This window comes from Pongo pygmaeus, chromosome 10 (genome assembly GCF_028885625.2).
Source record: "Pongo pygmaeus isolate AG05252 chromosome 10, NHGRI_mPonPyg2-v2.0_pri, whole genome shotgun sequence".
Classification (NCBI taxonomy): domain Eukaryota; kingdom Metazoa; phylum Chordata; class Mammalia; order Primates; family Hominidae; genus Pongo; species Pongo pygmaeus.
In genome coordinates, this window is record NC_072383.2 from 117068385 (window position 1) to 117092800 (window position 24416).

The 24416-nt window shown below is 41.8% G+C and overlaps 1 protein-coding gene across 4 annotated transcripts in view; it reads right to left on the reverse strand.

The window, feature by feature from the left end:
- The window catches only part of TAOK3 (TAO kinase 3), a 228063-nt gene extending 205702 nt beyond the window's left edge, over window positions 1-22361 (reverse strand). The window contains exon 1 of one of the 4 annotated variants that reach the window (XM_054441959.2): window positions 20894-22361. The gene's annotated coding sequence lies outside the window, so the exon portion shown is untranslated. Of the gene's footprint in view, window positions 1-7167; window positions 7646-7754; window positions 7955-20893 lie in introns of those variants that run through there. The other 3 variants (XM_054441960.2, XM_054441961.2, XM_054441962.2) reach the window with 3 other exon arrangements.
- Window positions 22362-24416: the final 2055 nt, after the last annotated feature.

Below are 24416 nucleotides of genomic sequence, written 5' to 3' on the forward strand. Positions count from 1 at the left end.
GTGTAAAATTAAATGATTATATTTAATCTATAGTTCTTTTTTCTTTTTTTTTTTTTTTAGAGACGGAGTCTTGCTCTTTCGCCCAGGCCAGACTGCAGTGGTGCTATCTCGGCTCACTGCAAGCTCTGCCTCCCGGGTTCATGCCATTTTCCTGCCTCAGCCTGCCGAGTAGCTGGGATTACAGGTGCCCGCCACCGCGCCCGGCTAATTTTTTGTATTTTTAGTAGAGATGGGGTTTTACCGTGTTAGCCAAGATGGTCTCGATCTCCTGACCTCATGATCCGCCCGCCTCAGCCTCCCAAAATGCTGGGATTACAGGTGTGAGCCACCGCGCCCGGCCTAATCTATAGTTCTATAGGATGGAAAGCTGTTATTATCAAAACTATATCTCTCCAATGGCAGCTGGCTATATCATTTTAATACCAGCACTTTGGGAGGCCAAGGCGGGTGGATCACGAGGTCAGGTGTTCGACACCAGCCTGACCAACATGGTGAAACCCCGTCTCTACTAAAAATACAAAAATTAGCCGGGCATGGTGGCATGTGCCTGTAATCCCAGCTACTCAGGAGGCTGAGGCAGGGAGAATCGCTTGAAACTGGGAGGCAGAGGTTGCAGTGAGCCAAGATTGTGCCACTGCACTCTAGCCTGGGCGACACAGCGAGACTCTGTATCAAAAAAAAAAAAAGTCATATATACAAATATTATGTGTGTATGTGTATCTGTACACATACACACACATATTTGTATATATGATTTTTTATACACACATATATATACACATATATATACACACATATACAGTTTCTCATAAAGAAAAGCAAACATATCAATCTGTAACCAATTACAAAACTGTCTTCATTTGTCTCACATTTTTCTGTAAATGAGGTGACAGACTGGACCCAAATAGGAAAAATACTCAGGTCCCTTCATCATTACTGTATTACCAGGGTTACTGATTTTATTTTATTTAGTTTTTGAGACAGAGTCTCACTCTGTTGCCCAGGCTAAAGTGCTGTGGCACAATCTCGGCTCACTGCAACTTCCACCACTGGGGTTCAAGCAATTCTCCTGCCTCAGCCTCCCAAGTAGCTGGGATTACAGGTGTGTGCCACCATGCCTGGCTAGTTTTGTATTTTTAGTAGAGACAAGGTTTCACTATGTTGGTCAGGCTGGTCTCGAACTCCTGACCTCAGGTGATCCATTTACCTCGACCTCCCAAAGTGTTGGGATTACAGGAGTAAGCCACTGTGCCCGGCCTGAGTTGACTTTAGATAAGCATGATGAAATACATTTACTATTTTTTCTTTCTCTTCAAAATCAGTTTCCTCCGCATTACGCTAGGAACTGTGAAAGATTTAGCTAAAAGATACGGTGTTTGTATTCAAAATGTTTACATTAGTGAAGATACAAGAGTGTGTGATAGAAGACACTACACACATTTTTGTTCATTGGTTTGCTAAATTAAAAATCACCTGAGAATTTGCAGGAAAATAGTAGCAGTAGGAAAAGCATCCAACAGGAAGTACACTTTACACAGGATCTTGAAGGGAATGGTAAAATCTGAGTAGGCAGCGAGAAGCTCCAAGCAAGGGCTTTTTGGGTGAAGTAAAAGGCAGAGACTTGAATGAGTTTGAGAGACTGACTTTAACAGAACAGAAAGAACAGGCCCAAGATCATAGGAAATGAAGCTGGATAAATAGTGTACATGCAAATCAGAAAGGGTGTTGAAAGTCAAGCAGAAGAAGTTAGATTTAACATAATGGAAAACAGGGAACCACTGAAGCTCTTTGAAAAGGGAGTGACATGCTAGAAGTAGCATTTAAAGAAGATTCATCATGATGAGTTGGAAAAAAGAGACTGAAATGAAGGCAGGCCACTGTGGTAGTCCAGGAACGAGGCAATAAGGGTCTGAATAGGAAAGCTGCACGAGGTACAGTGTATTTCACCGGTGACGTAATGAGCCTTGAGACTATTATGTTAGGAATTCTCAGAAACAAGGAAAAACATGGACTAAGCCAGGAGCTGGCTAGGAGACAAAGGGGTTACATTACAGATTAACACCCTTAAATTTTAAACACTAGAAGTATATTCACAACGGCTAAACATTTTTTTTTCAAGTATCCTATAAGGAGTTTCCTTGTTTGGTTTAGTGAATTGACTGCGAGTGTCCCCTAAATTTCACATCTGTTTTGCTAACACATCCCTATGAAAATCTGCTTATTTAAGAATTAGTTTTAATATTTTTAATACATCAACAAAATTAACTGATCCAATACAAGATATGAACCCTAGAGTCTCAGATGGTGAGAACAGAAAACATTCTTTATGCAGTAGTTGTCCTTATGTATGGGGAATATGTTCTAGAACATCCAGTGGATTTATGAAACCATAGATAGTATGGAACTCTATATATACTATTTCCTTTCCTATACATACATAACTACAATGAAGCTTAATTTATAAATTAGCCACAATACTCTTGCACTTTGGGGCCATTATTAAGTAAAATCAGGGTTACTTGGACACAAGCACTGAGGTACCACAACAGTCAATCTGATAACCAAGACAACCAGCTACTAAGTGACGAATAGGCAGGTAGCATCTACAATGTGGATAGGCTGGACAAAGGGATAATTCATTTCCCTGGCTAGAAGGAGTAGGTCAGCAGGAGATTTCATCGCACTACTCAAAAGGGTAAGCAATTTAAAACTCATGAATGGGGCCAGGCACAGTGGCTCATGCCTGTAATCCCAGCACTTTGGGAGGCCAAGGCCAGAGGATCACTTGAGGCCAGACCAGATTTGGCTATGTCCCCACCCAAATCTCATCTTGAATTGTAGCTCCCACAATTCCCAAGTGTTGTGGAAGGAACTCGGTGGGAGGTGAGTGAATCATGGGGGTGGGTCTTCCCGTGCTGTTCTCGTGATAGTGAATAAGTCTCATGAGATCTGATGGTTTTATCAGGGGGAGTTTCTCCACACAAGCTCTCTTTTTTGCCTGCTGCCATCCATGTAAGATGTGACTTGCTCCTCCTTGCCTTCCGCCATGATTGTGAGGCCTCCCGAGCCATGTGGAACTGTGAGTCCATTAAACCTCTTTCCTGTATAAATTACCCAGCCTCAGATATGTCTTTATTAGCAGTGTGAAAACAGACTAATACATCCTGTCTCTACAATTTTTTTTTTTTTAATTAGCTATCTGGAAGGCCAATGCAGGAGGGTCCCTTGAGTCTAGGAGTTTGAGGCTGAGGTTGTGGTGAGCTATGATCGCACCACTGTGCTCCAGCCTAGGTGGCAAAGTGAGATTCTGTCCCAAAATAAATAAATAAAATAAAACTCATGAATGGTTTATTTCTGCAATTTTCCACTTTAGTATTTTTAGACCACAGTTCACCGTGAGTAATTAAAACCACAGAAAGCAAGACTGAGGATAAGAGGGGACTATTGTATTCAAATATACATGTAAATATCTATGTTCTATTGTCACCAAAACAAAAAAATTTTTTTTAGCTGATCTAAAATCTTAAGACATAGTCCTAACTTTATCTGAGTGGTGCACTCAGAAGAAAACAAACACACTCTACTGAGAAAATAACATTTTAAGAAATCAACACTTCACCATGTTGTTTCCCGAGCTGTTCCATCAAATTGGGAGGAAATGATCTCAATTGAAACAAAATGAAAAATGTTACTAAAGTGAAATTTGTCAGATTATGTAATCATTTTGATGAATAATTATTAAATCTACAGTCAATCCCTGTCTCCTTCTTCCCATCCCCTTGTAATGGGTAGTACACAATGTGGTAAGAGGAAGGGCATAAATAAGATCGGTGGATTTCGTCCCTGTGTTCCCTGGTACTTTCTAAATACTTCTATTATTATAATGCTGATTTTATTATCTATACATAATGCCATGTGTTGTTATATCTCTTTCCATGATCATTTTCTGGTGAAGCTATGAATGAGAACTGAAATATCCAAAAATGGCAAAAATAAGCATAACTATTCTTGCACACTGAGCTCTTCCTTTACAGTGTGTGGCCAAAATTATGCTTTTCATACATTATTTCATTTAATCCTCACAACAATCCTGTGAAGTAGGTATTATAATTATATCAATTTTAAAGAAGAAGAAACTGAGGTTTCGGGGAGGTTAAGGGATTTGTGCAAAGTCACAAAGCTAGTAGGTGGCAGACATGTTTATCTGCCACACTCTTATTAAACATTAAACTATCCTGCCAATCCCAAACCCATGTGACAGAAACTGAAAGTAAGAAATACCAGAAACCTGGATATGCTGCTGATCGTGTAAAAGAATTAGGGAAGGGCATCAATTCTAAGAATTGTGTGATACAAATGATAGATTCCTTGACTCACTTCCAACGTTTCCTTGAACTGAAAACATGGCATTCCATTCCTGAAGGAGAATGGGACACTACTATGCACCGGGAATGTAACTTTCCTCTCCCCTCTTTTAGTAGGATAACTTGCATTACTATTTGATGGTATTGACAGGATCTCAGTATCTTCTCAATTTGGTCACTTTTTTTTTTTTTTTTTGAGATGGAGTCCCGCTCTGTCGCCGAGGTTGGAGTGCAGTGGCGCAATCTTGGCTCACTGCAACCTCCACCTCCCAGGTTCAAGTGATTCTCATGCCTCAGCCTTCCGAATAACTGGGATTACAGACTTACACCACCACGCCCAGCTAATTTTTGTATTTTCAGTAGAGATGGGGCTTCACCATGTTGGCCAGGGTGGTCTCAAATTCCTGGCCTCAAGTGATATTCCAACCTCGGCTTCCCAAAGGGCTGGGATTACAGGCGTCAGCAACCATGCCCGGCCTCAATTTGGTCACATTAAAAAAATGATATGGCCATGTGCAGTGGCTCACACCTGTAATCCCAGAGCTTTGGGAGGCAGAGGCAGGAGGATCTCTTGAGGCCAGGATTTTGAGACTAGCCTAGGCAACACAGCAAGACTCTCTCTACAAAAAAAAAGAAACTTTAAAAAATTAGCCAGGCATGGTGGCACATGCCTGTAGTCTTGGCTACTGGGGAGGCTGAGGCAGGAGGATCACTTGAGCTGAGGAGTTCAAGGCTGCAGTGAGCTATGACTGTGCCACTGCACACCAACCTGGGTAACAGGGTGAGACTCTGTCTCTAAATAAATAAATAAATAAATAAGCAAGCTACTACTTAGATCAGCCAGTTTAAGACTAACTAGGTTGGTTGGTGACATAAAAATGATTTCTTAATAGAATATCCAGTGACCCAAGCAACTTGCATAACTCCTACCAGTGAAACTAACCTTTAAAAAATGTTCTTAGTACATGAAATGTATTCATAAGATACTTCTAAAAATAACTCCCCACTGTAATTCCCTCCTTATGCATCTGGGCAGAGATGTCATATTTCCTTCACAAAGCTTCCTTTTATGTTGCAACAGTAAGAATCTCAATTTCAAGCGAAACCAGAACAATCTAGAACTATAAACTTTTTCATAAGACATGATTATTTGTATTAGTATGCTATATTTTATATAAATTGTCCACATGTGATGGGACATCCTTACGTTTTTACCTCAGAACTATTTTTAACTGGAAAACAAAGCAGCTGTAGTTTTAAATTCTGTCATCCTTCCCCCATCTTTTTTCTGCTAACACGTGGCTTTCCACAAAAGGGTCACTGTGATCTTTGCAGATCAGAGATAAGGAATATGGCCACAACAAACTATAGAAGGTTAAGCACATTTTAAGCAATTCAGGAGTTTAAAACTTGTCATCTATGTATAAAACAAGAAAACAGTTATAAGTGGTTAAATAAACATGTACAAATTAATAGGATGGAGTTTGTAACTTCTACTTTTCCCTTCAACGAGTGTCATTTTGGCAGGCAGCCATATAATCTGCAATAATCTGTCATCACGAAGCACCACCCACTTCCTCTGCTTCACCCCCATCCCAGCTATGACTGGGATATTTCTGGACTGCTAATATAACATTCAGACAATCATAAAAGGCCTCTCAATGAAAGCTGAAATTTATATAATTTGTACTTTTAAGTTTTAAACATGCATAAATCTTAAGGAAAAAGCATGTGCTATATGACATCACATTTTAAAGATTATTTGACACTTAAAATTTCCTTTTTCATACATTAGAAAGAATAGCACCCCCATTAGTAATATCCACTGCAATGCTTCTTAAATGAAAACATCCTATGCATAATTATAAGACTTCATTTACACATTTAACCTGCACAATATTGTGAGTTTGGATATGACAGTCACATGTTAGCCTATGCATTTCATTTAAACCTCATTCCAAGAGACTAGTGAAGTTGGTAAAGAAATTATTAAGGTAGCTTTCCTGATTTATAACATATTTTGCATTAACTTTTTAACATACAAATGATGACATGTCAAAAAAAAAGTATCTGTTTTCCTACTTTAACTAAATTCATTTTATGGACTATAGTAGTCACATAAATTGTTAATAACCTAATGGCCAACATGTTTTATTTTTATACTTTAATAAGTAGCTAACTCTATGTATTAAATTGATTTAAAAAGTTACAAAACAAAATAAATGTGACCAAACCCTCTGACTTTTCTGTCTCTAAATTTGGTATTACATTCAAGAAACAGCTCTGCTTTCTATACTATTTTTCCTTTCTGTGAATGAAGAAAAATAGGAGGCAGGCTTGTTACTTTTAAAGATCTCTAGGATGAATAGTGTGCCACTTTGAGTAGCTTGATTGTGAAATATTGTTTTAAAGTAATATCATCCATTAGCATAAACTGCATCCATTTAAGATGACCTTCAGTATATTTCAAGTCTTTTGTTTAAATGACTCTTCTGACAAAATTTTGGTATTGTATTTGATGCTCAGCATTTACCTTAGTTACTCAGGAGAAAGAAAAAAATTAAAATTTTTTGAACAATTGCCACTTTTATTTGTAGAATATCAAACTACAAATTAAATTAAATAGAGCACATGAATCCTATGACTTTTGAGGTTGATTACTCTCAGCTGGACTTTGAGCTAAGGCCATAAATATTTCACATGAAATTCAACAGAGTTTACTCATTTTTTTTAACAGTGTTTAGACACAAACCATATTTATAATAAAACATTAAATGTAAAATAAAATACCAATGACACTTACTCACAGTAGATCTCAAATGCATGTCCTATATTTCCAGTTCAACATACTAAAGACTTTAAAAATTCCGTATTTAGCTACAACAATCAATACGATTTCCCCAGAGATGGCTTCATTTAAAAAACTGCCTCTTCCTCACAGGAAAGAAAAAAGTGAACTTAAGTTATAAGAACACCCCAGGCTATCAGCACCTTCATCCCGAGAAAGGAAGTTATTACAGACACTTAGTTTTATAAGTGAGGCTTAAAGAGAGTATTTCCTGGTCAGACAGCTAACGTCAACAGCAATTTATACAGCTTTGCATTTCGACATTTTAGAAAGAACTCTCTAAAAAGTTTTCCAGAATTCTCCCCCCAGTACCTACAAAACAGGAAAACTTGCTCAAGCTAATCTTATGTAAAAATCTGTGAAAGTCTATCAATGCTCACCGTTATGGTATCAAGTAGATATCAGAACTGGTTACTATTATTGATAATTATATCAGCTTAAGTTTTAGTTATTTTACACTTAGGCATCCTCCACTCTCCCTGAATACTAGAGTAAGGTTTCATGGAACACAATATTAGAAAGAAAAGAACCAATTTACTTACAAGAGGACAACTCAACATCTCTTGATAATGAAGAAAAGGCAACCATTCTCATTTTAATTTGCAAATTGAAAGTTAATTCTCTTTTAAACTTAGTATTTAAAAATCTTCAAGAAACTTTGTACAATACTAAAAAGGAACTGCAGATAAAAACAGCGTGACCTGGGTGCCACACATTACTATCAGTATTGCAAGCTGAAGTATTTCCTGTTACAACGCCCATTGGTTCCCACAGGCGCAAGTGCCTATGGGTGGTGGCAACTCACCCTTCCTTTTGTAAGAGATCCACTAAAGGAGATTTAAGATTGGCACAAGCAATGCTAGGAACTATTCGAACAGAACTACCTTGGTGCTAATACCGAGAGACACCCAAACTAGGATGATTTTGAATTGATGATTACCTAATTCAAAAAAGCTGGAGAAAATTTATTTCAATACTTTCATTATTTTTCTAAGATGCACGATTATTAAGAATGTATGTGATCAGGTGTGGTGGCTCACACCTGTAATCCCAGCACTTTGGGAGGCCGAGGCAGGCGGATCACTTGAGGTTAGGAGTTCAAGACCGGCCTGGCCAACATGGTGAAACCCAGTCTCTACTAAAAATACAAAAATGGCTGGGCATGGTGGCAGGAGGCCGTAATCCCAGGTACTCGGGAGGCTGAGGCAGGAGAATCACTTGAACCCGGGAGGCAGAGGCTGCAGTGAGCCAAGACTGCACCACTGCACTCCAGCCTGGGCGACAGAGTGAGACTCTGTCTCAAAAAAAAAAAAAAAAAAAAAAGTATGGCCGGGCGCGGTGGCTCGCGCCTCTAATCCCAGCACTTTGGGAGGCCGAGGTGGGCGGATCACGAGGTCAGGAGATCGAGACCATCCTGGCTAACATGGTGAAACCTCATCTCTACTAAAAATACAAAAAAATTAGCCGGGCGTGGTGGCGGGCACCTGTAGTCCCAGCTACTCGGGAGGCTGAGGCAGGAGAATGGCCTGAACCCAGGAGGCGGAGCTTGCAGTGAGCCGAGATCGCGCCACTGGACTCCAGCCTGGGCGACAGAGCGAGACTCCGTCTCAAAAAAAAATGTGATTTCATTCAACAAATACTTACTAATTGGCTTCTATGTGCAGGGCACTGTTCTAGGCACTAGGAATACAATAATGAACAAAATAAAGTCCCTGTGGTCATTCATATACTATTTAGTGGACTTTTGAGCATTTCATATATAATGAGGAAACTTCCATAAAGGCAGAGACTAAGAAATTTGTATGGAAATTTGGAAACTCAATTGTAGTTAGTGTAGTTACTAAGAAGCATTGTAATAAGTGGTCACCACTTTAAACCTAAACAGAACTTTTCCAGAAACTGTCACACAAAAGTAGTGTTCTTTATGTTTTAATTGTTTTTAAAAGGCCATGTTGGAGGTAAAGGCATATGTTCCAGCAGGGAAAAGGAAAAACTTCTCACTATGAGTCATCAGTGACTAAGTTATTTTAATTCAGGCTTAAAACACATTTCAAACCCAATTACTTGTACATGCAGAAAACTGATAACAACCCTAAATTAACATCGGAAGCTTGATTTGACCAATTTTCAGGGTCAATATCAGCATCGAAGCAAAACAAGTGAAATTTTTTATCAAGGGATAATGCCCCCATACTGAATTTTATTATTATTTTGGTCTTATTAGACTTTAATGCCTAAAAGCCACGTCATCAAGCTTCCATTAGACTTCGTTACAGTGAACAGAGTTTTCTTAGGTTTTAGCCAGAATGAGATACAGCCATCTTGGATGTATGGTGTGGTGGTAGGAATGCCTTTCATTTGCATTCAATGAAATAAAAATATAGTAATGCCTTTCATTTGCATTCAATGAAATAAAAATATAGTAAATTCGAGGCTGCTCCAAGAAAAACGTAAAACCCCGAGAGTAGAATTTGCAGACGAATACTGCTCTTCCAAACTATCATTTACTTCCTTAGGAGTTTTTTTTCTTTTCTTTTTTTTTTTTTTTTTTGAGATGGAGTCTCACTCTGTCACCCAGGCCGGAGTGCAGTGGCATGATCTTGGATCACTGCAACCTCCACCTCCTGGGTTCAAGCGATTCTCATGCCTCAGCCTCCAAGTAGCTGGGATTACAGGCATGCACCACCACATCCAGCTAATTTTTGTATTTTTAATAGAGATGGGGGTTTCACCATGTTGGCCAGGCTGGTCTTGAACTCCTGACCTCAAGTGATCCACCTGCCTCAGCCTCCCAAAGTGGTGGGATTACAGGTGTGAGCCACTACGCCTGGCTAGGATTTTATTTCCTTATTGTTTTTTAAATTTCAACTTTTATTTTAGATACGGGGGTACATGTACAGGTTTGTTACATGGGAATATTGCACAATGTTGAGGTTTGGGGTATGGATCCCATCACCCAGGTAGTGAGCATAGTCAAACTATTAATAAAAAAAAATAATAATAATTAAAAAACATGCTGGTGAGGCTTCAGAGAAAAGGGACTGCGTATACACTGATGGTGCGAAAGTAAATTAGTCCAGCCACTGTGGAAAGCAGACTGGAGACTTCCTTATTTTTAAAATAATGAAACCTTTTTAGCCAACAAATTGGAGGAACTCTCAAAGCCAAATTTCTCTATTTAGTCAGTCGAGAAATATTTATTGTGCAACTACTAACTGCTAGGCACTGTTCTATGAGTTGGAGATATAGCAATTAATAAAACAAAAATCTTTGCTTTCATAGACCCTAAAATTTAGAGGTGTCCAATCTTTTGGCTTCCCTGGGCCACAATGAAAGACGAAGAATTGTCTTGGGCCACAAATAAAATACACCAACACTAACAATAGCTGATGGGCTTAAAAAAAAAAAAAAAAAAAGGTCCATGCATAAATCTCACATAAATCTCATAATGTTTTAAGAAAGTTTACAAATTTGTGTTGTGCCACATTCAAAGCCATCCTGGGGTGCATGCAGCCTGCGGGCTATGGGTTGGACAAGTTTGCACATAGGAATATAAGACAAACAAGCAAAATATTCGGCATGTGAGGTGGTAAGTGCTATGGAGAAGGATACGGTAGGAAAGATGGAACAATAAGTTTATTTGTTCACAGTCGCAAATTGCCTAGATCACACACTAAGAAAAATTGCTTTGGAAGACCAGAGTGCTAAGCCTCCCTCTCCCAGGCTCTACCTCTGACTCAAGTGAACATCTACCTTCTGTTGAAAATGCCAGTCTTATTTCAATTGTTGCTAATAGCTAGAGAAAGGAAAACAGGCCAGGTGTGCAGCAGCTCACGTCTGTAATCCCAGAACTTTGGAAGGCCAAGGTGGATGGATAGCCTGAGGTCAGAAGTTCGAGACCAGCCTGCCCAACATGGCAAAACCCCGTCTCTACTAAAAATACAAAACACTAGCTGGGTGTAGTGGCATGCGCCTGTAATCCCAGCTACTTGGGAGGCTGAGGCAGGAGAATGCTTGAACCTGGGGGGCGGAGGTGGCAGCGAGCCGGAATTGCGCCACTGCACTCCAGCCTGGAAAACAGAGAAAGACTCCGTATCAAAAAAAAAAAAAAAGAAAAGAAAGAGACAGGAAAACAAACTTCCAAATACCAATCTGATAAAAATACCACTTAAGGAAATAAAATAACAAATACGAAACACTGAGTCAAAGGCCACTTTAGAGAATATTATCAATGTTAAAAACGAACATACAAGTATCCATATACTTGCTACCACTGGCATCAAATTTACCAACTGTCAGGGTCACAAGTGAATTCTTCTCTTAGGAATGCACATTATCTTCACCAGCAGCAATAATTATATCTTACAATTGCACACAGAATTGTATGTATAATTATATTTAAATATTATTTTGAACCTAAAGTATTTAAATTTCCATACAATTTGACAATTAAGATACTAGTTGCAAGACACTAGGTTAGATGTATAAGACACTGTCCTTTTAAAATTAAGAATATGGACATCTAAGAAGGATAAGGTAAGTACAAATCCTAAAATTTAATATTAGAGAGTATTATATAAGAATAAAAAGTACAAATCAAGTACTTAGGGAATTCAAAGCAGCGAGCAGCAAGGAGGATAATCAGAGAAGGACTCATGAAAGATGGCATTAGAAGTAGTTCTGGAAAATGAGGAACAGAAGGCATACTAGGTAAAAGAAATGGAACAAAACACTGAATGGGGCACATGACTAAGCGCTTGGCTAGTAAGAAGAGCAGTCTGGTCAAGGTGCTGTGTGTGTGTGTGTGTGTGTGTGTGTGTGTGAGAGAGAGAGAGAGAGAGAGAGACAGAGAGACACACAGACATACAGACACACAGAAACAGGCTGATAGGAGCCTAAAAACAGGTTTATAGGCCGGGCGCGGGGGCTCATGCCTGTAATCCCAACACTTTGGGAGGCTGAGGTGGGCGGATCACCTGAGTTTGGGAGTTTGAGACCAGCCTGACCAACATGGAGAAACCCTGACTCTACTAAAAATACAAAATTAGCCGGGCGTGGTGACGCATGCCTGTAATCCCAGTTACGCCTGTAATCCCAGTTACTCGGGAGGCTGAGGCAGGAGAATTGCTTGAACCTGGGAGGCAGAGGTTGCAGTGAGTGGAGATCGCACCATTGCACTCCAGCATAGGCAACAAGAGCAAAACTCCATCTCAAAAAACAAACAAACAAACAAACAAATAAAACAGGTTTATAAATCTGTACTGAGTTTGGTAGGTCATGGGGAATTACTAAAGGTTTTGAACATGTGAGTGTCAAAATCAGAGCCATACTTTAGTGAGAATAAGAGATTAACAGTGTATCTAGGAAGAATGAAAACGAAAAGGAGACTGGAAAATTGTCATGGCTGTCCTTCCCTTGCGCCTTATTAAGGCCCTCATAAGATCCTTCGACCACTGAGAGGTATAAAGTGGAAGATGTTCTGAGTTGAAAAACCAGATCTAGGTCATAGCAGTCTGGTTTACCATGGTCTCTGGGACCTTTGGAAGTCATTTATCCTCTCTGAGTTTCAATTTCCCTGTGTATGAATCTATTAATTACTCTTTTTGGAAAAAGTCAGGAGCCAGCTATGAGATTCAGCAAATGATTAGATACTAGGAGTAGAACACACACACAATATGAAATTGTTTCAAGTGATTAAAATAATAAAGAGGCCAGGCACAGTGACTCATGCCTTTAATCCCAGCACTTTGAGAGGCCAAGGCAGGAGGATTGCTTTAGCCCAGGAGTTTGAGACCAGCCTGGCCAACATGGTGAAATCCCCCTACTAAAAATACAAAAATTAGCTGGGCGTGGTGGCGGGTGCCTGTAATCGCAGGTACTCCAGAGGCTGAGGCAGGAGAATTGCTTGAATCTGGGAGGCGGATGTTGCAGTGAGCCAAGATCGCACCACTGCACTCCAGCCTGGGTGACAGAGCAAGACTCTATTTCAAAAACATAATAAACAGCTACCATTAAGCACTTCCTATGTGTCACTGTGCTTGGCACTTTAAAAAAATCACTTCACTTATTCCTTTCACAGATCCCAAGAGGTATGGATTCTTATTTTACAGTTGAGAGAATTGAGAGCTTTAATCAAGACTTTAGTAACTGCCCAGGGTCAGGCAGCAGACATAGTAATGGAGCCAAAATAGGTGCCTAGATCTTTCCCAGTCTAAGGCCCTCTCTCCTTCCACTGTATCTTGCTGTTTTTTATGTAGCAGATGAATAATGCTAACATTTATTCTTACATTCCAAAGAAATCACTATCTCTCTCTCTCTTTTTATTTTTTATTTTTAGACAGGGTCTTGCTCTATCAGCTGTGCTGGAATGCAGTGGCGTGATCATTGCTCATGCAACCTCCATCTCCCAGGTTCAAGTGATCCTCCCACCTTAGCCTCCTGAGGAGCTGGGATTAGAGGTGTGCAAAACCACACCCAGCTAATTTTTGTATTTTTTGTAAAGATGGGCGGGGGTGGGGGTGGTGTTTCACCGTGTTGCCCAGCCTGGTCTTGAACTCCTGGGCTCAAGCAATCCTCCCTCCTCCCGCATTGGCCTCCCAAAGTGCTGGGATTACAGGTGTGCCCATTGTCTCTTTAATACCTTTTAGATATATGTATTTTAAAAAGCACTCAATGAGGATAAGAAACAAAGTGTGGACATAAATATAATCTACTAGTTTGCTGATCATTCATTAATTCACTCAATTCCCATTTACTGAGCATCTTCATACTCTGTGCTTCGTCCTATACTTACCATGGGGGATGCAAAGATGAATAAAACTCATCTCTGTCCTCACAAGCTAGTAAATAACACGTGTAAACAGGAAACTGCTATAAAACAACAGAAGAGAATTTTGCCAAGAGATGATGGAGGCATATTACTATAAATTTAAATCTCTGCTATTAAATCTTGACCTAGGTCATTTAAAAACTGTATGTATACGGTTTTGAAAGTATTTGTGTATTTACACATACACACCCTGAAACTAAAAGCTAATGTTCAGAACAGAATAGAAAATTGGCCATGGGCTGGGCACAGTGGCTCACACCTGTAATCCCAGCACTTTGGGAGGCTGAAGCAGGCAATCACCTGAGGTCAGGAGCCAGCCTAGCCAATATGGCGAAACCCCGTCTCTACTAAAAATACAAAAATTAGCCAGGCGTGGTGGTTGGTGCCTATAATCCCAGCTACTCTGGAGGCTGAGGCAGGAGAATCGCTTGAACCCAGGAGGTGGAGGTTACAGTTAGCCAAGATAGCACCACTGCACTCCAGCCTGAGTGAAAGAGCGAGACTCGATCTCAAAAAATAAATAAATAAAAAATAAAAAATAAAGAAAATTGGCTATGAACTATGATTCTGTTTAGTGTGTCTACTGCCAAGACTAATTAAGTTATTAATGTATTTAAGAAAGCATTCTGTCTTGATTAGTGCCATCTATTGTAATGGGTAAATAAAACATATTTGAATTGTCATAGCCTTGATTGCCATGGACATAAGCCAATATCATTAGAAAGTGAAACACATAAAATTAAATGTATACTGCACAGAGTCCCTGTTTGAGTGGAAATAAAAGGTTCTCTTATTGACACTCAAAAATAGTGGAAGAAAGTAAAATTGATCCCTTCAATGAGTACTTTGATAACTGACTACAATATTAATATAAAGTATACAGTGAGAGGTTGATTTCACTACCCATCATTTCACTGAGGCCAGAGGTGAAGTGAAAGGGCCCAGAACACTAGACTCCAGCATGTAAATTCCTATTGCTAGGAGTTAAAGTCATGTGGACCACACCTCTTTGTTTAATGGAACTAACTAGGTTTTTCTAGGTATAAAATGTTTACTCCAGGCCAGGCATGGTGGCTCACACTTGTAGTCCCAGCACTCTGGGAGGCTGAGGTGGACAGATCACTTGAGGCCAGCAGTTCGAGACCAGCCTCACCAACACGGTGAAACCCCGTCTCTACTAAAATTACCAAAATTAGCTGGCCGAGGTGGTGGGTGCCTGTAATCCCAGCTATGAGAGAGGTGGAGGTTGCAGTAAGCTGAGATGGCGCCACTGAAGTCTAGCCTGGGCAACAGAGTGAGGCTGTCTCGAAAACAACAACAACAAAATGTTTATTCCAGGCCATCTTCCTTTTCTCACACATTGTAGGGATTAAAAATGTTTATTTGTGAGACAGCTGACAAATGGTTAGGAGACTAATCTCTGATAACAAAGAAATTGGCCCCTAAGTCATTCTGTTGCCAGGGAATTAGCCCTTTAACTTGCAAAGTAGAAATAACTTAGAAAGATCTTAAATATAATTCAATATCCCTAACAAATCTCAAGTCAGACAGGAAAAAAATATATTAAGTTGATTTATAAAGCAGGTAACTTTAATAACATATGTCTGGAACAAAATTTATCAATTTAATTCTATCAGTTATTACATAAATTTGAAATAGTTTTTTTTTTTTTTTTTTTTTAATTTGGTGCTTGTAGCTTGGAAATGAGGGAGATCACATTTTGGCCCATAAATTCAACATAACTAATCTATAATATAGATGTATAGATAAATATCACTTATGTTTCTTTTACTTAGCTGAGCCTAAGAAACAGTAAAAAAAAACTTTTAATATAGCTTACAAATAATAAAGCAACCAATTAAATGGGTGATAAAGCTAAATTGTCACAAATTAAATTCCCTATGCTGATATGCAATCTTATAATATCCCACAACTTAAAACTATGAATTCAAAAACTATCCATTACTGAAAAGTCATCTTTTTTCGTAGAGTCACAGAATCCTCCCTCCCTCTCTCCCTTCTGTTTTTTTTTTTTTGGCGAGGGATGGGGGGAGCGAGGGAAGAAATGAAAACTAGGGAAAAATTATTTTTAAAAAAGGGGCACTTAATTAAGACTATTTTTTAAAAAAGTACCAACAGTTTTCATCTATTTGCCTATGCTACTAATATCAACAAATATGAATACTGGTAGGCAATGAAAATGTTTATTCAGGTTGGCTTAAACATTACACCAAATTAGATATCAAGGTAGTCTCTAAGATTACAATAGTTTGCCTGTATATGAGTCCAGTAGAATAGAAAGTGTAAAATGTGCTATCGTATATACTGGGAAGTATTTGCATCCTGCTAAACAAAGACTGAAAACAGTTTGAGAACCAAAAAGACCTTGCAATGTGTGGTTGCTGTAAGCCTTCATATGGAACTGTAAGGCTCCATCTTAACGTCTTTTGGTTATTATTATTATTTTTTCAGACGGAGTCCCGCTCTGTCGCCCAGGCTGGAGTGTGACGGCGCTATTTCAGCTCACTGCAAGCTCCGCCTCCCGGATTCAAGCGATTCTGTCTCAGCCTCCTGGGTAGCTGGAATTACAGGCGCCTGCCACCACGCCCGGCTAATGTTTGTATTTTTAGTAGAGACGGGTTTTCACCACGTTGGTTAGGCTGGTCTCGAATTCCTGACTTCAGGTGATTCACCCGCCTTGGCCTCCCAAAGTGCAGGGATCACAGGCGTGAACCACCGCGCCCAGCCTGGTTATTTTTTTAATAGAAAATAGGCTGGGCGCGGTGGCTCACGCCTGTGATCCCAGCACTTTGAGAAGCTGAGGTGGGTGGATCATTTGAGGTCAGGAGTTCTAGATCAGCCTGGCCACCATGGTGAAAACCCGCTTCTAATAAAAATACAAAAATTAGCCAGGTGTGGTGGCGTGCACCTGTAATCCCAGCTACCCGGGAGGCTGAGGCAGGAGAATTGCTCGAACCAGGGAGGCGGAGGTTGCAGTGAGCCGAAATCGTGCCCCTGCACTCCAGCCTGGGCGACAGAGCGAGACTCTGTCTCAAAAAAAATAATAATAAATAAAAATAAAAGTAAAGTAAAAAAATAAAAAGAAAATAAAAAGTTTAAATGAACAAAGGGGCTGAGCATGGTGGGTTTATGCCTGTAATCCCAGCACTTTGGCAGGTGGAGGCGGATGGATCACTTGAGCTCAGAAGATTGAGACTAGCCTGGGCAATGTTGTGAAACCCCATCTCTACTAAAAATACAAATTAAAAAAAAAAAAAAAAGAAGAAGAAGAAGAAGAAAAAGCCAGGCGTGATGGTATTTGCCTGTGGTCCCAGCTACTCAGGAGGCTGAGGCAAGAGGATCGCTTGATCTTGGGAGGCAGAGGCTGCAGTGAGAGAATATCCCGCCACTGCACTCCAACCTGGGTGACAGAGCTACACCCTGTCTCAAATAAATTAAATAAATAAATAAGCAAGTCAAGGTATAATGATTTCATATATTCATAGCTTCTCGTAGTATAGTTTTAGTTTTTTGAAACAAATGAAAAAAATTTTCACAGAATCCCTACTCTCCTAACCCCCCAGGGAATGAAGTTATTACAGGTCTTTACTATCACTAAAAATTCTACTGCAAAGAATCTCTCTTTAACGTCTCTGGATCAATACCATAACATAATGTGGTTGAAATGACTGCTTTAGTAATCACTTAGGGGAGTATCAGAGCACTTCCTTTTCTTACAAGGAAATAAATTTAATGTTTTGTCTTAAAAAACGACCATTTGTACCAGTCAGAAATGAGCTAACAAATATGGTGAAAGCGTATCTGCTCAAATATTCCTATTACTTTGTAGAATTATTGGTATTGAGATTCTCAATCCTTCCACAGGCCATTTCATACATTATATGCATTGCGAAATGAATATATGCCTGTTCTAAATACCTTTTGAGTTAACTGACCTTATTTTTACTTGAATTCGACCTAGCATTCTGGAAAAATAAATTTAATGTAAAAAAATTACACTCAATACATCTTAAATATAGTGTCTCATATTTTAAATCTGTATTTGCTGTTGTTGTTTCTCTCATCTGTATAATTTCTATGTCTCAGGAGAGGACTTCTAGTTAGCGGAATTTTCTTTTTTTCTTTTTGAGACGGAGTCTTGCTCTGTCGCCAGGCTGGAGTGCAGTGGCACGATCTTGGCTCACTGCAACCTCTGACTCCTGGGTTCAAGCGATTCCTCTGCCTCAGCCCCCTGAGTAGCTGGGAGTACAGGCACACACCACCACGGCCATCTAATTTTTTGTATTCTAGTAGAGACGGGGTTTCATCATGTTGGCCAGGATGGTCTCCATCTCCTGACCTCATGATCCACCTGCCTCGGCCTCCCAAAGTGCTGGGATTACAGGTGTGAGCCACCGCGCCTGGCATATGAGTGGAATTTTCATAACCACATCAAGCTCCACACTCTCTGAAGCCATATAAGAACTGCTCTATATCAGGTAATGTCAAATAAAATCCCTAAACAGTGCTTCTCCTCTACTTATTATTACCCTGATAAAAATAACTTCAGTAATTTCTGTCTTGGATTTACATAGCAGTTATATGTAAGGCATCTACATTATATCTTTAGGAAATAATACAACATTCCTTTATTCCTCTTAGTTGAAACTGCCTATATTAAACACTGGCAAAAGACTTCTAATAAAACACATTCTAAACCTGAAACAAAGGCGATATCTAAATAACCGACATTACGTAGTAATTACATTCCTCACTATTTTCCTAAAACCATCATTTTCGATGTCTGCTTCTATAAAAAAAAGAAACCAGTCCAAGAGAAGAGGTGAGGAGACACAACCTATAAACATTGAAAAGGAGGTTTTAAAAATTCAAATACAAAACTGCTGGGTACAACCATAACAAAGCATGTGCATTCGAGTTTGAAAAGTAGGTAGGGCAGTATTAACATATCCTAAGTACTATGAACGACTAGCCTGATCATTAGTTTAATTTTCACATCCCTCAGAGTAGGAGGCTGTCCCCCAACTCCCACCCCCTATTGCTTCCCACTATTTGTTTCAACCTTTTAATAGACACACTTGCGTCCCACCAGGATACACAGTGTCTGGTTTAAATAGGTTTATCTCTCTCCTTAGCTTGTCCTGGAATTACGCCTAAAGCTCAATCCTGGCAGCTTTTAGGATAAGAAATCTAATTGGAAAGAGCTCTTAGTTATGCGACTCCAAAACCTCTTTTGAAAATTTAGTTTGACCTTCCAACTATCTCCAACAGATCAAAAGTTAAACAGTCCAGATTCCAAACCTGGTATAGTTCCTTTAAATCTGCATTGTAAACATTGATACTGATATGCTGCCAAATCTGAAAAAGTTTCTTAGCTCCTTGAGGTAAAATGAAAAACCAGTAGTCCAAGAAAACACAAGGGTCTATCAAAGAAATATTCTTATTAATCTAAAACACGGGTCTCCAAAAGGATCCCTGTCCCTTTCAACTTCTTGTGGAGGGGGAAGTGGGGGAGGTTTGAAGAAGCCCCTTCCAACTTTTCACCTGACCTTTTCATTAAGATCAGGAAGCCCCTCGCTTTCAAGACATCCACATCAGACTCTAAGGAACGAATGCGAAGCCAGCGGGCCAGTGAGAAGAGGTCGGGCCGCGCAGGTCTCTTGATCATTCCAAGATCTTTGTCCTGCGGCCAGCCCCACCAGCCCCTCCAGCTCCTCCAGCCCGTGCGTTTCACTTCGGAGATGTTTCATTACATAATCCGACTCCGGAGTCCCCCCGGAGTCCTGGGGGCTCACACTCCACCCTCAGGGAGGTCGCTGATGCCAGACCCTGGGACCACCTCCCCGCTCCACTCATCTGCGCTGCCGCCGGTTCCTATCTGTCCGACGCCGCGACCGCGACCCAGGCTCCCCGCCGCAGCCGTTCTTGGGGGGGCTCCCGCAACTCAGCGTGCGCGACCCCCCGCCCGCTCCCTCGCTGCTCACGCCGGGCCCCCGCTATGTGACTGAGGGCCCGACCCGCACCCATGGAGCACCGCTCCTCCCTCGGGCTCCGCGCCTGCACCCGATGCTCAAAGCCCCTCTCGGAGTCCCACGCTCGCATGCGCTGTCCCGAGCCCTCTGGGGGTCCCCTCCTCTCACCCCGCTGTCCTGGCCCCTCTCGGGGTCACCCTGCTCCCACCCGCTGTCCCGGCCTCTCTCTAGGTGTCCTGCTTTCAGCTCCGCTGTCTCAGCCCAGCCCCCTTCCGGGACCCCTCCTCTTCTCCCGCTGTCCTGGCCCTTCCTGGGGTCTTCTCACACTCTGTTCTAAGCCCTCTGGGGGTCCCCTGTCTTCACATCCCCTGACCGGTCCCCTCTCTTTACTCTGTCCCGGATCGTCTCTGGGTCCCCTGCCCTCACCTCGGGTGCTGTCCCAGCCCCTCTCGGGGTCCCCATCTCTCAAACTCTCAGTGCCGGCCCCTCTCGGGGACCCTTCCCCTCTCCCCGCTGTCCCGGATCTTTTCTGGGACCTGGTCCCTCAGGGGACCCCTCCCCTCATCCCCCTATCCTAGTGCCTCATGAGGCACCCACCCCTCACCCCACTACCCCAGCCCCTCTCCGGGTCCCTTCCTTTCATGCGCACTGTCCCGGCCCCTCTTGGAGACCCCTCCCCTCAGACTTTCAGTCTCGGTCCCTCTCGGAGTCCCCTCTCCTCACCCGCTGTCCCGGTCCCTCCCGGGGTCTCCTCTCTACAGTCGGCACTGTCGAGCCCGCTCCCGCAACTCCCCTCACTCCGCCTGGGGTCCCGCCGCCTCGGCTCCCACTGTCACGCCCCGCGCCCCGGTGCTCTCACCTCAGACCTGCTGTCACCACCCCCGGGCCCGGCGCCGCCGCCGCCGCTTCCTCTCCCACACTTGTTCCTGAGTCGCTCTCCTGTGGCTTGTTCCCCGGCGGATCCTTGGGTCCGGTCGCTGAGTGCCGGATCCGGCTGTGCGCAGCCTCTGCTCGCGGTCTCCGCGTTGCGTCCCACTCTCCACGCAGGACCCCGCCGCCCGGCGCCACAAGGACCCTCCCGCGGCCGCCGCCGCTGCTGCTGTCCGAGGTGCGGCTCCTGCCAGGGGTGGCCAATCGCACCCGACTGCGCCGAGCACGCCCCGCCCCACCGTCTCAGTCCGCCCGCCCCCTGCTCCGGACCACGCCCCAAGCTCGGCTCCAATAGGCTCTCTACTGACCTTCCCTGATCGCGGGGCACAGGGCCGGGGCCGTATATAGGTATTTGATTTATGGAGCCTGGGAAGCCGAGCGGTCGATGGAGCCCGAGGATTGGCGGAGTTGTCGGTGGGCGGGACAGGGCAGGGCGGGGTCTCCTCAGACGCGGAAGACCTTGCAACTTTAGTAACCCACGGGCCCGCCTGGGGTGCGGTCAGTCTTGTTTGTGCTGCTCTCCGGTCAAAGTTCATGGCACTTCTCCCCACGCCTTTACTTTTCTTGGGAGATTCCCAGGGACCACCATGTTAGAGCCTTTGGGGAGGACCCCAGTCTCTCGCTAGACCTTGCACAGCTTTCTTAGTAATTCTGCCATGAACTAATACAGCATTTATTTGCCCAGGATTTGTAAAAATTTCCTGGATTTAAACCATTTCTTTTTAAAATCTCTTGCAAGGGAGTTGCTTCTCCTTGAATTGAGTTCAGCAGCCGTCAGTTTGATACCGTTGGGGAAAAAAAAATCCATATACAGTACTAGGTGGATACTTTGCCCAACTAAGCGTTCAATGCGGGGCACATTTTGATAGGTGCAAGGACAAAGCTTTAGAAATTTTCAGTTTGTAGGTTTTTATGACAGTAGGAAGACTGTAGTAGGGGAACCCTATTATTAGCTTAACAAGGGTTCAGCAAACCTATTCAATATAACCTTTTTCCAGGGCCACAGGTTTTAATGATTCTATGTGAACGTGTGGCCAAAGGATAACGAGCTTTGACTCAAGTTTGACATGTGATAATCAGACACTCCTCTTGATCCACGCTAAAGGATAGTGCCTGCCAGGGGTGAAAGTGCATCACTAAGACCCATTTGTGTTATTTTTGTGAAACTGGATATGCTGATCAAATCAACACCGGAAACAGAAAACTGCTTTCCTTACTCTTAACCCCAAAAGTAAGTTTGTGGACTTTAGAATTTAGCATTTTATGAATAAATTGTTTCGTTTCAGGAACACATTTTGATCCTAAGTTTTGTCAGATGTATACAGGCCTTAGTTCTCAGAGAACCCTCGATTGTTAACTTTTTAACTCCAGCTGACAAAATGTGTTTGTGTTCTAAACAGTATACATGTTTCTTCTAGTGTTTTAAGAATCATACTCCATTCATCACCTGAGGTCAAGAGTTCCAGACCTGCCTGGCCAACATGGTGAAATCCTGTCTGTACGAAAAATACAAAAATTAGCCGGGCGTGGTGGCACGCACCTGTAATCCCAGCTACTCGAAAGGCTGAGGCAGGAGAATCGCTTGAACCCGGAGGCGGAGGTTGCAGTGAGTCGAGATCGCACCACTTCTCTCCAGCCTGGGTGAAAGAGCAAAACTCCGTCTCAAAAAAAGAAAGAAAAAAAAAGAATCATACTCCATTCCAATTGTGATGTCCCCCTTTAAAGTTTCAGTTTGGGTGTTAGGGTAGGCAGAGAAGGCCTGGAAGCAAAGAAGTGGACATGGGGCTGGCAGGACTTCATTTCAAGTCAAGTCGAGTTCCTGAGCGGTGTGGCTGAGTACCATTTTGAGAAGGGATACAGAAAAAGATTTCAAGGTGGTAAAACTTGGTTTTGAGGGAACTTGATTTTTACAGGAGTATAGTGACTGTCCAAAATCATATTAAATAAATCTAAAGGTTGGGTAAGACTAAAGCCATAAGAGAATTTTTTTGAGTAGGTCCACCTTCACTAAAGAGCATTTTTTAGTTCTGCAGCTGGCAATCTGGACAGAAAACAATGGGGTAAGTTTTCATAACCCAAGTGCTCAGTTGTGTCTATTCATTACATATAAAAAAGAAATGCATGACCATTAACAGATGCTGTTTGCAGTCAAGAAGATAGCAGTAAAACATAAGCAGGATAAAAATCTCAGCGTCTTGAAAGGAAACCATTTAGCAACGAAATAAAAATTAATTGTATCAATGAACTCTTGATTTCTAAAATCTTTGCTTTTTCTGCACTACGATTATTGCTACTGACAGGAACGCAAGTTACTCAATATAGTTGATTGCAAGTAATTTAGATGTTCTCCAACAGCACAAATAAAGAAAATGACTTCATCTTTTGGACAAGAGACAGTTCTGAAATCCTAGTTTAAATATAGATGGCAGACCTACGGTGCGATCTGAGAATGATTCTTATTTAGAAGGCACTTCAAAAGATCTCGGAACTCCTGGAAAGACATCTTAGCATTCCATTCTGGAAATTCTTTAGTTTTGTTGGGAGAAAAAATCCCTTACAAATAGAGCCAAGATTTTAATTAAAACAAGGTAGTAAATAAATGTCAAAATAAGTGGGATGAGAATAACGTTTCATTTTTAGAAGAGTCCATAGGGGCCAATTCAGAGATAAATTTGATCACAAAAGGTCTGAGAATGGGAATATTCGGTTCCACCCTGGTTTTCACATCTATGTTCATTTTCACTACTGGTTGCGTTTCCTACGGAGACTCGGGTGGAACATAAAAGTGGGGCTACTTTGGATAAACCATTAAAAACCTTACCCTTTTTTCTCGCTACACACAACTAGACCACACTGCTCTTAGCTAAAGGGTCACCTTAAATCTATTCGTTCAGCAAACCTTACAGCACCGTGTCCCTCTTCTACTCAGAGGGAATCGCACAAATTAATTCTTGCAGATACTCAGCTCTCCTGTTTTTTAAGCTTCCTCGTGGGCCTTGGCCAAATAACTTCTGGTAGGCAAATTCTCCCCTTCTTCAGTTGAGAGCTCAGAGCAAGCTGTTGGATTAAGCAAAAGCACCTTTTAAAAAATTAATATTCAAGGCAGCTGTACCGCGGAGGGCCTGGGTCTCGGAGTCTAAAACATCAGACTGGACGTTACTATTTTTTTTTAGGCAAACGACAGCTCGTTTCTCATTTGTAAAACCGGGGGAACATCTTACCGAATAAACCTTACACAAACAGAAAGGATTCCTAAGGGCTGGGAAAATACTATTTTGCTGTCCCCAGGATGGAATATCAGCATCCTTGTCTTTTAGCTCTTAATAAAGCTCTAACTAGTCACAGGAGGAGCCAGGCTGCATGATCACGCACACTCTGGATGTCTAGGTTTTCCGACCTAATAAGGGGGCAGGTCGCGTCGTTCCCCTGCTTAAATTAGAGACCACCTCCAC